At 37.0% G+C, this 12,037-nt stretch overlaps 1 protein-coding gene across 4 annotated transcripts in view; it reads left to right on the forward strand.

The window, feature by feature from the left end:
- The window catches only part of LOC114242643 (zona pellucida domain protein papillote), a 104,631-nt gene that overhangs the window by 63,809 nt on the left and 28,785 nt on the right, over nt 1–12,037 (forward strand). For all 4 annotated transcript variants that reach the window (XM_028173890.2, XM_028173893.2, XM_028173892.2 and 1 more), the window contains one exon: nt 1,035–1,118. The gene's annotated coding sequence lies outside the window, so the exon portion shown is untranslated. The remainder of the gene's footprint in view (nt 1–1,034; nt 1,119–12,037) is intronic.

Genomic DNA, 12,037 nt, shown 5'->3' on the forward strand with positions numbered 1-12,037 from the left:
AAATAAAACTAAAATAAAAAAAATCACATAAAATTTACTTCTAAAAGGTTTACATTAAATCTATAAAATGCCACATATTCCTTTGTGGAATGCCAAGTAAATGCGTAAGACATTTATTTTTTCTGTCAAATATGTGCTCTCAAATTAGGCATATTATGTACACAAAATGTGACCATGTCTTTCCAAAATATAAAACAAAAAAGGGCATATTAACCTTAATGACCCTTATGGTCCAGTACACAACCACTACTCGCGCGGGCGATGCCGCTAATGACCAATAAGATTTTGTCGCGCCAATATCATCCAAAAAACGAACGAAAGGTACAAAGACACTTTTGCCATCTGGCGAAAATAAACTGAATCTATTGAATGTCTTTGTTAGTTTTTAAGGCACTTTGGCATATTTAACTCATTTTCAGAAATTTTAGCACTTCGGCCCTTGTCTCACCGAAGGTGCGATGTGTAAAATTTTGTCATTAGTAAATAATTGTAAGGTAGCACCCTCTGTGAATTGATATTTTAATTTCACGTATAATCCTAAATTAAAATTCACTACAAGAGCTTTCATACACACGTTAGTATTAAAAAATCTCACAGATGGCGCTGTATTAAATAGTATGTATATTTCTGTCTCATTCTTTGCTGGCTTCATCCTACACATTTTTGTATTTGTGTCTCTTACCTGTCGTTTTTTCCGTTGCATCCGGTTTGAAATCACAACGATTCTAAAATAAATTTTCACTTCAAAAAAAACATACAAGTTCCATATTACTATATTTGTGAGACACATCATATGATAAGTAATTAGTGAGTTAGAAAATTAATTACATAAGGCTACTAAGTAAAGGCACTCTATAACTTATCTAAGCCTGCGAACAAAAACTTGCTACATATATCCTAAATACCTAAACCTAAGCGATTCAGGTATTTGGAAAAATGGTCTCTTGAAGCGTGACGAAGAAAAACACAGCGGTTTTACGAGACCAAGAGATTAATTTTAAAATGTAATAACACAATTATTTCTATTGTTACAGCGCCGAGTCGACAATGAGACTTGGGCTTGACAGCTGACAGTTTCGCCTTCAGCTTCCGTCATCATCTCAATCTCAATCTCACAGGTACGTAGTTTAATGACCTGAGTTAGATATTTTTACTTGTAGGTTAGTTACGTTTAGAAAAATGTTCAAGGGCATCCTCCACGTTATTAATAGGTAGGTTAATGTAATTGTTTAATGTATTAGTTATACTGTGAATATATATTTTTTCCTTACATTATACGTTAGATTAGTTTCTGTTATCGTGTTGTTTTGTCGTAATTGTATGGAACGTTGTTAGGTATACAAATTCAGCACTATGTGTCTTGTTTTGTCGTGCGCACATAACTTATGTTGCAAGCCACATTTTTTTTTTTTTGTGTTTTTTTTTGTGTATCTTTTTAGCTTGTGATGTGTATTTTGAGCCTAATAAAATAAATAAATAATAATCATCCGTAAAAAATTGCTGCCCTTGATATGCCTTTGAGTTGTCAGGTCCCCTTCGGAAGCGTTCGGGGAGTTGTTAGCAAATCTAACCCCTCCTGGCTGAGCCTTTGCTCGCCTACTTGTCCTGGTGAAACTGGAAAGGCATTTGAACCACCAGTTATCCTTCCGTCCTAAAAAAAAAGAAGAAACATTATTAGTACTTATCTTTATTTTTATTTTTTCTTGTAATTGCATAAGGGAGTTGATAAGTCGTCGTATTAAGGGCTTAGGCGCTTGAGAAATAAGTTTCAAGGGTCTATTGAATTTGTACACCGGCTATCTGGTATTTTATAAATATAAATGAAATAAATAAAAATTAAAGGTACATCTAGAAAATAAAATTTATTACCTCCAATGCTGGAATTTATAGTCTAGCCGACAGGTAACAATGTAAGGAAAAAAGTACGTTCCGATCCTGCTTAACTGCACTTTAGTTTTCAACTGTCACCCCTACGATTTGTTCAACTCGCATTTAATTCGTGCGCACTAGAATCTATTCTAGTACTTATTCGCTGGTAGCCTATGGGGCTATTGCAGTTAGGCCCGGAGGGGTAGGTGAGCTTACGGGCTCAACCTGAGAGAATTTGTTAACACTAGCCCTAGCAAGAGCAGTGCTTCGCAGAATCTACCACTGTATCGGAATCGCGATCCACTGAGAAGATCCGACAAGAAACTCAGTAGGCGTTCCGATAACCGGGTAGCTGTTGTAAAACTTAGGTTTTATAGTTTCACCATAATCTTAAGTGCACGAGAAGGGCCGCAGTACGCGAGGAATGGCGATGTCTGGTGAAGGGCACCACCACCCGAAGTGATGACCACGACCACTCTGCTAATTGTGCATACGACTGAAAAGAAGAAGATAATCTTAAAAAAACTGTTTTATTTTTCAAATGCCTTTTTTGCATAAGAAATCGAATTTTTTTAATTGGATTTCTAATTCCAAATGAGATCGTCTAAATGAAAAACAAAAATCACTATTAAGCGTCAGTAGAAAAACTGAAATTTTACGAAGGCACTTACTTACACATTATATAGGCATTTCGAGGCTTTTTATCAAAACTCATAATGTGTAAACCTTAACTCTTAAAATTAATACCCGTCTTTAAAACCGTAACCCTTTAAAATCATTAATATTAAAATTTCTTATCGATTTGACTTAAATCAGATTAAGAAAAATACCCAATTCACGAATTAAATTAATATAGTCATAATATTTAAAATAAATACATACATATATTCTTTTTGATGTGTCGCATAATATTGTCTCGCACTTGTATAATGTACTTATATTTCAAATGTATTGATTACTTTGGTTAACTTGATTGGTTACTTTGATATGCGACATATATTAATTGGTTTTCATTAGGCCGGTTAACTAGATCGTTAGACTTATGGCCAATTATGTGAATACTCCTTTGGTTTTGGCATTTTTACATTCGGAATGCACTACCATTACTTTTTTCATATAATAGGGGGCGTGAAAAGTTTCCAATCGAGTCTTCATCGAGTTACAATAGTGACTTTTTATCGGATGTTCCAGTGTCGTCTCGCGTGTTTTTCGATAACATTCTTTATTGTTATCGCAATAAGGGCCAAGAGCCTTCAGATCTGTATCTCTTAAGGTAACAAGCTGCTAGCTATAGTACTTATCTCAGATCGACTCGTTAGCTACGACACTTCAATACTTTGATGACGCTTTTTTTATACGTGTTTTTTTTTTTTTCTGGATTTGTTTTTTAATTGATTCCATAATTGATGTTTTTATTTACATCTTGAATATTTATGGTACGGTCCGTGTAATAATATATGAGTTAAGGTTTATGATTTGAAATCATTATTAGAATCAATTTAAGACTATAAACTGAATATGAATTACAGGTGCATCGTTAGCGCATAGAAATGCACGTTGGGATTATCCACGTTGTCGTATATATCTATATCTATATTAATATTATAAAGAGAAAAGATTTGTTTGCTTGTTTGTATTGAATTGGCTCCGAAACTACTGAACCGATTTAAAAAATTCTTTCACTGTTGGAAAGCTACGCTATCCCCGGGTGACATAGGCTATATTTATTATATTTTCAAAAAAATTAGGGATCCAATAATGTAACCTAATGTGTAAAAAAAATACCTAAAATTCTTTACATCGCGTGCGCTACTAACCAAGCGAAGCCGGGGTGGCCCGCTAGTAATTATATAATTTCATTTTTTAATTTTCTAAATGTAAGCTAAAGTTCTCTTTTTCTGTCTACCTCTGAAGCTAATACGTAAACCATTTTAAACTACACTATAGCTCTTTCCAATATGACAGACATTTCAATCTCACTTCGCAATCAAACTGGGCTGATCTTATATTTGCGTTGATAAAAGATCAAACAATCCTTATGCACTTAGCAAAAATACTTTACATTATCGATGGAAAGTACAAGTTGAAATAAACAAGTTTACAGAATAAGTTTAAGGCAATAAATACCGCGTAAGACTAAAAGAGATACGTCAAGAAAACGCTTACGTTTATTTAGCGATGTGACGTGTTCTTTCATTTAATTAGAAGTATAGGCAATGGCGTCGTAATAAAAAAGTCCTAAAGCCACTTTTTTTAATTTAGACAAAGTGTTGCTTCTAGTAAATCTTAACGAAACATTAACTTCGGTTTTGGCGAGTCGTCCTCCTCGCGTCGTTTTCCTCATTACTGAGGGTCGTGACTCCCCCGCTGCATCAGTTTCTCCCGTACGATTTCCCTCCATCTGCTGCGATCCTTAGCTTCATGAAGGGCATTGTGGAAGTTGATGTTTAGAGAAGATCGTATTTGGTCCGACCATCTCGCGTCCTCTGGGACGTTTGCCATCTACCTTTCCTGTCACCATCAGCTGGCGAGTCGTAGACGACATAATTTAAAATTTAATTTTACGGTTTTTATTTCGCGTTTTTTAATGTCATTTATATTATTTCCGACGTTTAAGGTACTATATATGTATGTAGTTTTCGGGGTGATACGAACACAGGAACTACTAAAAATAATACGATAAGAAATGCTAGAACCGTAAAAGTAATTTTTGTTATCGACACAGTATCCCACGGCTAACGAGAGTACTGGAACTAATAGAACTAAAATTCGATATCCAGTTATTAGATCGAAGCTTAAACAATATTGAAATCCTCGCTAGAACGAATGATTGGTGCGTAACAGGTGGTGGTGGTAGGTGGTACTGGTGTTAGGACTAGGTATTTCAGTCGTGAAGCAGTAATGTGTTTCGTTTTGATTTTCTTGCAAATTACAAAGACGAAACCGACGATTTTTGCCGTTCTTGCAAATTACAAAGACGAAACCGACGATTTTTGCCGAAAATTATTGCCGAATACGCAGATAAGGCAAAGTGCCGAGTGTATCGAACACAATGACGTAAGCCCGAAAACCTGATATCGATTCAGCAATTCCCGAAAGCCAAGACCGATTAATACGAAAAAGGACGAACAAGTGTCTTGTTGTGGGAACTTCTCTATATTCGGACTCCAAGGTCGGTTGGCGCCGAACAACTTTTTTAACGTACGCCTGGGAATTGTATAAAAACTTTTTACACTGTCAAAAGAATTGTATTCGTTTTTTTATACGCTTTTATTAGCTTCAGACGTATGTATGTTAGTATGTAACAGAATCTTTGAACATGATTTTGACCCTCTTAGAAATGTCGGATTAACTCGAAATTTAGCAAAATTATTAAGGACCGACGACAATTCAGTATTAAAAAAATATATTTAAAAATTGAAATTCAACTAAAAAATGAAAAATAAATAATAGTTTAAAAAAAAACGCTTTTATAGAAAATCCAACTAAAAAATAGAAAATAAATTTGAATTAAAAATAGTGTAAGAAAAAATGATTTTATTGTAAAAAAGCGAGGGGTGCTTTTCACGATATTATCAAAATAACCCTTCTACTCATATCTGTTCATAAAATATTTATAACTATCACATTTTTAGAAACTCAGTGGGCTGTGCCCATCGGTTAATTTTGCCCGCCCAGTCCTTCGTCGCAAGCGACGGGTTCGGCGAGGACGCTGACCGGGCTTTACCTACGAAATTGCAACTTAGTATACAAAATATTATTCATTTTTTTAAATATTCATATTATATATTTATATCTAAAATAGTGTCTTCTCCTTTAACTTAATTATTTTGTTAATGGTGTTAGATTCCTTATATTAGATAAATCTATTAGATTTCGAATGAATTAAAGAGATTCTTGATAATACTATTATAGTTAATTACATTAGCTGACGCGAAAAATGTTGTTTTGCCGAAATATATTATTACTAGGAAATATTTTTTTGGGTGGACCTTTAAGGGTATGAAAAATAGATGTTGACCTATTCTCACACCTGCCCGATATGCACGCAAAATTTCATGAAAATTTGTTGAGCCATTTCAGAGGAGCTTAGCAACAAACACTGCGTTTTTTAATACATCAATGGCTGCAACACGAGAATTTTATGTATTAAGATATTTTTTCTTTGACACGTTAAGTTCACGTTACATGAATATGTATGTACGACTATATCTATAATCTTGAATTGTTGCGGGACGAGGTTGCCTCTTACCTGTGTAGGTCTGTTATAATGATTACATCGATCTTTAACCTTGTATGATTTTAAAACAGTACAATCTATAACAGTGCGTTGTGTAACTTATTGTGTTTTAAGTATGGCTAATAATTAGGTTTTACTGGTGGTAGGGCGTCCTTTGAGCCCGTATGGGTAGGTACCATCATCCTGTCCATTTCTGCCGTGAAACAGTAATGCGTTACGGTTTGAAGGGTGGGGCAACCGTTGTGCTGTAAAAACGGAGACCTTAGAACTTATATCTCAATGGGTCCCTTTATCTTCGTTGTTGCTGTCTATGGCTACCGGAAACCACTTAAAACCAGGTGGGCTGTGAGATAAACCACCCATACAAGCAAAAAAAAAATGCGCAAAAAAAAAAAAAGTGACTAATTTCAGGTTTCGAGATGTCTCGTTCATTAGATTTTTATGTCATTACAAAATAATTTTCGGTCAATTAAATTTATTTGTAAATATCAATTGAATAATTCAACCGTTTTTATTATTTTGTGTTTCTTAGCCATTATATGCCACCTAATTTCGGAAAAGACAATAATTATCGAGACATTTCTAGAAAAATCAAAGAAAAGTTCGTTTTTTATTAGGTAGATAGACGGGTAATCATCGATCTCATCGGCCTATCATCTAGTTACCACTTACCACGTAACAGTGGTTAGCGGAGCCCATAGACATCAACAATGTAATACTGCCGCCTAGTTTGATACGCACATTTTATGTCTCATTAAACACAATAATTGCCCTACCTTTTAGATTGGAACGCATTACTGCTTCATTTTAAAACCTCAGCATTAAGAAGAGTATACATACATGTATTTTCACGCTGCGATCGGTCTTATGGGCACGCATTTTCTGAATTAATCAGTTAATAAGGCGCAGTTTATTCAAACAAACCTATCAGCTTTGTTCGGCACCGGTTAAAAGTGAAAGTTGTATCGACCAAAAATTGAATGGATCATAATTACGTCACATACGACCGATTCTCGATTGTGCTTTACCTATAAGGACATAAGGACTGTTTTGATTGATTCTCACCTCTGGGACCTGTAAGATGTTACGATATTTGACCCATAAATGATTTCAATGTGGTTATTTTAGCCAGTGAATTGACCTTAAGCAATGTGCGGTTGACAAAGTAGATCGAGAATGTCAATCGTGAATTGTTCATGGCGAAAGATAAGTGTTCTCGAAGCGAAAATTGGAATAATTAGCATCTATAACCAAACGATATTTTTAGTTGTAAGAGATCTAAATCTATACAAATCTATTTAAGGGATCTATATAAAACAGTTGTACCCAATTTTCTTCTTTGTTTATTAATCGATTTTCCTTTTATTTTAATAATAATAAATTGGAACATATCAGGCGCAGTCATCCGCCCCCAAACTAGGATTCCCTGTGTTATAAGTACCGGCGACTGACAAACATACACATATATGTATTTTTTTAATGCCTTTGTAGGCAGACGAGCTTACGACCCACCTGATGGGGACGTTAAAGACGCCCATGGACGTTAGCAATGCTAGGGTTAGAGCCAACCCGGTGCTTACCGTTAAGTACTCTCCGCAAGCATCGTTTGAAGAAGGATATGTTATAGCGCTCGGGAGAAACCGTGGAGGGGAGCTAATTCTAAAAGTAGATGGTATAATAGCAGCCCATCTTTTTTCTTAAATTTGACACGGATACATAGCATGTTTAAATCTTTATTGAGAACGACGAAATAACAGAAATCAAAATAAAATACAGTGTTCAATTTCTTATTGTCCAAAATAATTTGAAATTGAGTATCTTAACGCTAATTCTTAAATTTTAATGTCATTTTCCTATTAAAAACACGTAAATGTCATTCCTATGCAACATCTTGTTTTGTTTTTTACCAATATTTTTATTGAATTTCGCAAATACAGATTGGGTTATACTTTAAAAAAATAAAATCGATAAAACTGTCTATGTTATTGAAACAGTCATCAGTGCTAGGCAAAAATAATAATAGCCTCAAGGACTTAGGGTATATTTCTTCAAATCATTCTATAGTTAGTGAATATATTGACTTATTATAAATGCAATAAACTACATTTAAATCTGGTTTTGTAGCAAATTTTGCTTTACAGACCGAGTTCGCTCACCTTAAAACAACAATAATTTAATAGTTGAGATATTTAAAGAGACTGTGGCATAAGACACGGAGGTGCTTTTGAGGAGGGAGGGATTACTGGTGACCCGGATGTCTTTTCAATTCGATCGGGACAGGTGGGTGAGCACGGGCTCAGCCAGGAGGAGTGGGATTTGCCGACATCTGCCTGGGTGTCTCGTACAGCTCAAAGGCAGCGGTTTCGCGAATCAATCTCTTACAGGATCGGAATCGCAGGAGATGATTCAGCGAGAAACTCAGCGGGCTGATATATGGCTCCGGTTTTACGTCTAACTCTTTGGGGAGTTCGACCTGTGCGATAAACGTTTTTTTTTATTGCTAAGATGGGTGGACGAGCTCACAGCCCACTTGGTGTTAAGTGGATACTGGAGCTCATAGACATCCACAACGTAAATGCGCCATCCACCTTGCGATATAAGTTCTAAGGTCTGAAGTTTAGTTACAACGGCTGCCCCACCCTTCAAACCGAAACGCATTACTGCTTCACGGCAGAAATAGGCGGGATGGTGGTACCTATTCGTGCGGACTCACAAGAGGTCCTACCACCAGTAACTCTTTGGGGAGTGTGCGATAAACGTTTGATGGTTACAGCTTGTTTTTTTTAAGGGATTTTATGACCTGGTAACCAAAACCATGTCCAACCAAACTATTAGGTCATGTCTTATGAAAAATGATAATATGGAGTGAAATGAAATGAAGATGATTGATTAATTGGAGACATTAATCGACTGGGATGAAATTAAATGAAATGATATGGGATGAAACTCAGTAAAATGGTGATCATTTACTGAGATTTTTTCAGTAGACTTTTTGGAGGATCCCGAGAACTTACGTCCAGCGGCTTTGTTTCATTTTACCACATTTGTCCACTTTCACAGATATTAAACAGTTAATAAACCACCGTTATTACACATTTAAACCTGAAGAAACACTAAATAAAAAAAGTAAAACAAATAACTCTACTTCACTCCTCGCGTTCCCGCCAAAAAGTCGTCACAGCTTGTAGGTAAAAAAGGATCCAGCGGGATAATGCTATTCGAGGAGTGTGACAAGTGGAGAGACCTATCGTTACGTTGGTAGCTTTAGAGCTAGTACCGTTCAATAGCAATGAAAGTGCGTTAGGTGGATAGTCACTGCTTGATAGATCCAGTCGACGGTGGCTGGTCGTTGCGTGAGCGAGATGGGTATAGTCAGCGGCGACTAAAATAAGGGAATTTCGGTTCGCTGTCCCGCTTTAAGATTCCAATTGCATAATATATACTTAAGAATGTAGGCTTGACCGGATCACACAATAACTCCGGGATCCACCTTTTCAAGATAAATCGAGATCTTTAAAGTAAGAAGTCTAAAAAAAAATAATGGAGGAGAGCAGCAGCCGCCCTCCGAAGAACGAAGACAGAGAAGAAAGAAAAAAGGAAGAGAAGAGAAGAGGGAAGACGAGAAAGAAGTCGTCCCGTCTCACACCTCAAGCCTGCTACACACCATACCGCAGCGCATCACCCCTGCCTCAATAGGCGGGGAGTTACATGTCCGGGCAGAGGGGTTTCCCCGAGGCCCGTTCCGCGCCCTCGCAAGGGGACGCGACGACCCCACGACCGGGTCTCACAAGTACTGCATTATGGTGTTTGTTGCATGATAATGTTAAACAAATTAACATTGTAACGTGAACGATGCTGATGCGGACTCCCACCGTCCTCGGCGTATACGGCGTATGTCTGTACAGATACCGTATAAAATGATAGATTTACGAGGGCGACAGTCCAAATTTTTTTTTTTTTTGTTTCTTCTACCTATTCTAGCGACCTCGAGGGGTCATACTAGATTCACCGAACGAGTAGGTGAGCTCACGGGTCTCTAAGCTGGAGACGTTGCTAACACTAGTTCTAGCAAGAGCAGTGTTTCACAGAATCTACCACCAGATCTGAAACGTGACTCACTGAGAAGATCCGGTGAGAAACTTAGTAGGCTGTGTCTGAGGGTTAGAAATGTTGTTGTCGAAAATGTCATTAGCGAGATTGAGGCATCGCTAAAAGGTCTTGTGTCCTATGCTGGCTATCTGCTACAGCGTCAATAATGTCAGCCACCTTGAGACATGAAGTCGGAGTTTCATTATGCTACTGCTGTCCAACCGTTCAAACGAACCCCATGACTGCTTCGCGCCAGAAACGTGCTGGATGATGGTAAGTCCCCGTTGGGGTTAATAGTATATTATATTTAAACATAAAATGCGGTTTTTTTTTTCTTTTCTTTTTTTCCTACCTAAGCTGATAGCCTTGAGAGGCTATTTCAGCGGAACCTTAACTAGTAGGTGAGCTCGCGGGGCTCAAACTTGACGACGTTGCTAACAATAACCCTAGCAAGAGCCGTGTTTCGCAGAATCTACCACCGGATCGGAAACGCCACCCACTGAGAAGATCCGGCGAGAAACTCAATGGGCTGTGTCTGAGTGTTAATGTACTCGTCGAGCCCTTCGTTGCAAGCGACGGGTTCGACGAGAACGATGACCGGTGCTTGAGGTACCTAAAAGCACCGTTAGTGGATCGGGAGGATCCGAAATGACGTGTTTGGGGCGACGTCGACTGCTTTTCATTCTTTCCGCAGGATCGGGAATGTAGTTACCGGCGGCCACTATGAGAGGGTTCTCGTGTCGTGCCGCTTTATCGAAGTGGTTAAATGCGTATTTATAAACTAATAAACTGAAAACGGTTTCTTAATAATAAATAAATATGTTCAGTCAGCAAAGAAATATTGCAAGCAATTTAAAAACAAAAAATATTATTCTTTAGAATGCTAAATTTAAATAAATCAATGTTTAAAGTCTGCTGATAAATTTTGTTCGCCAAAATAATTAAGAAAAAAAACAACTTGCATGTTCTAAGGCCATAAACAAACGAAATGATCATATATTTTTGAGCGAAAAGAACTCGTTCTGCAGTGTTCAAATCGTCCATAAATTTGCATTATAATGTCTCTGTGAAATGACATTTGGTTTTTATGTTGTTTCACGGATTGCAGATACAATGGTGGCATAGGACGGTAAGCGGAGCGATTAGTGAATAAATCACTACATAGTATACGTAAAACAAAGTCGCTTTCTCTGTCCCTATATCCCTATGTATGATTAAATCTGTAAAACTACGCAACGGATTTTGATGCGGTTTTTTTTTAATAGATACAGTGATTGAAGAGGAAGGTTTATATGTATAATAACATCCATTAAATAGTGGAGAAATCAATAATAAATTACAGTTTCCGAAGCGAAGCGAGAGCGGGGCGCTAGTATCTTTAAATATAAAAATGAATTGCTGTTCGTTAGTCTCGCTAAAACTCGAGAACGGCTGGAACGATTGGGCTAATTTTGGTCTTGAATTATTTGTGGAAGTCCAGAGAAGGCTTAAAAGGTAGATAAATATGAACATGCTCGGAATTAAATAAAATTAACAATTTTGTTTTTCCTTTGATGTGTCTCCCGTCGGACGGATTCCTTTTGTTTGTTTTAAGTTTATTTTATACAAAAGTTTAGGTCTTTTACTTATCGATTGAGGCACTACGAAGTCTGCTGGGTCAGCTAGTCGCTGATATTTATTGTAAACTATCTTGCAGGACACAATGAATGAAACGCGTCAAAACTCGCATTAGTAGCGTCCATTTTTGCAGCGAAGGCGCCTTAGGGCAGTTGTTATTACAGCTCATTTATAATTTCGTCGCATTACCTAAAAAAAGCTCCCGTTTCCACTCACCATTTA

Source organism: Bombyx mandarina, chromosome 15, assembly GCF_030267445.1.
Source record: "Bombyx mandarina strain Sakado chromosome 15, ASM3026744v2".
Classification (NCBI taxonomy): domain Eukaryota; kingdom Metazoa; phylum Arthropoda; class Insecta; order Lepidoptera; family Bombycidae; genus Bombyx; species Bombyx mandarina.